Genomic DNA, 2,306 nt, shown 5'->3' on the forward strand with positions numbered 1-2,306 from the left:
TCGGTCCGGCCACGGCGGCCGGAGCCCACCCCAGCACCCAACAGCGGCACCCGGAGCGCTCGGGGGGAGCCTCGGGCGGCCCCTGTGCCGTGCACACACCCCCTCGGAGCCCCGAAAAGTTGTCCCCGTGGAAAACGGGGCGCGGGGGCAGCGGGAAGAGACTTTGTGTGAGGGTTAAGGAGCTGAGCCCGAATCGCTCCTGTAGTACTCGTGCTGCTCTCGCCGGGCTGAAATTCGGTTTCCTGCTAACCAAGGCGTGTTGCCATCACTGATACGTTTGTATTTGAATGCTTTTGTATTTGAACGTTTATATTTCCCATATAATTACAGGCTTGCATGACAGTTTACCCTGAGCAGCCTTGGTGTCAGAACAAAAAATAGTGCGAGCCCTCCCCTTTCCCGATAACTGAATTTACACTTGTGTGATAAAAACGTCAGTAGCTGTTATTTACTCGTTACTTATTTACTGTATCTCTTGGTAGGGTGGTTTGGCGCTATTTTAAATAACAGTAACATTTTGGTGGAGCTTTTTTAAGGTAGCGTAGCGTTTGTCGGGGCATAGGTGCTGCCGGCAGGATGTAATCACGGAATTACAGAATCGTAGAACACTTTGGGTTGTAAAGGATCGTAAAGATCATCGTGTTTCAACCCCCCTGCCATGGCTGGAACTGATGCGATTGCATCGCCGGTGTGTTGTTGTTCGTGGCAAACTGATTTAGAGGGATTAATTAGTGGTTTTATTCCATCCAGCTTGAATTTCACTGTTTTGGCGGTGTGGGGTGTGAATTCCACTTGCTCGGCTGAGCTTCCTGGTGGCTGTGGGGATGTGGGAAGTGAAGTTACCTGTGTGGCCAGGGATTTTCTGAAATGCTGTGGAGAGGTGCCCGTTGGGATAATCTCAGCCAGGCTACTGAGGCTTTTGCTTTCATAAAAATCTGCTGAAAGGGCAGGAGGAGGATGCCAGCCTCCATCCTCCCCTGTGGAGCGGGGGCATCAGGAATGCAGATGGTGACACGCTGTACAGGGCATGCATGTGGAAATGCAGGCTTGCAGCCAGGAAAGCAGGTAAAACCCTTCAGCTGCTCGTGCTCACACTGATTCCTGTGTGCGTGTTCGGTGTTTGGTTTTGTTTCCTCTCCAGGACACTTCTGGGAAGGTGCACGTTTCTGCAGCGTGTCCTGGCAAGGGACAGAGGGGTGTGTTCTCTGAGGTTAGGGGGGTTTTTTGTTTTCCCAGAGGTTTTCTAATCTGTTGAGTGATGAAAAAACTCCTCTTTGTGTTCCTTTACTATCAGCATGCTGGAAAACAGTTGGTACCCTGTAAAGGTGCCAAAGAAACGTGCTCTGTTCCCCAAAGCCTGTGTGTTTCTGCTTAATAACTCTGACTGCACGCTCTCTGGAGTTGTGGGGTCCCTGTGACAGGGGGAAGAACAGTGGCCCCACCCTCAGCTGGGTGGGAGAGTGGTACCTGCAGCAATTGCTGAAGTTGCTGGAGGGTTTGGTGCATCTTCCCCCTCTCTAAGGTGAGAAATTTGGCCCGGTGTGTTGATGACTAGGAGTTAGGAGAGAGGACGCTTCTGCAGCAAGGTGTGACTCCGTGGCTGTGTGGCTGTGGATGAGTCTTTGTCTTTCCACATGAATTTAATAAGCTGTTATTAAAAGTGTGCTATATCCAGCCCTGTACCACTGGTGTTGTAAGAGAAGCAAATCAGTCAAGTGTAAAATGGTATCTAAAGAGTGTTTTGTCTGTCACGCTTAGGAAGGAAAATGGGGAGAGTACTTGGTGCCTGCAAAACCCACCGAGTAGATTCACTCTGCTTTGTGTTTCCTCCCTAAGTTTGGTACTATTGTTTATATGCTGCCATAAATGCTCTCCTACATCACTCTGTGTTTGTGTAGACAGGCCCAAGATATCTATAGTGAGCCGTATGCTTTTCCTCAAGGATTTTGAGACGACATTCAGAAGGATGGGGTGAAAACAAGAATCTCTGAATAGCTCTGCTGTTGTGTGTCTCCTAAGTAGGAGGGCTGCCAAGCTGTTCGATTTATGCAAATATATTAAAGGCATAAATATATTAAAGGCAGGCAGGAGGATGGGGAATAGGGTGGCAGCCTGCAAGTGCAGATTTGGGGTGTGCTGGTGGTGCTGGGGTGGTCCATGGGTGCGTGGTGGGGTCTGCTTTGGTCCAGGAGGAAAAGTGTGTGGTGGAATCATCATGTCCCTTTGCTTGTGAAATCCCAGAATGGTTTGGCTTGGAAGGGATCTTAAAGATCATCCAGTTCCAACCCCCTGACATGGTCAGGGAC

Source organism: Parus major, chromosome 21, assembly GCF_001522545.3.
Source record: "Parus major isolate Abel chromosome 21, Parus_major1.1, whole genome shotgun sequence".
NCBI lineage: Eukaryota > Metazoa > Chordata > Aves > Passeriformes > Paridae > Parus > Parus major.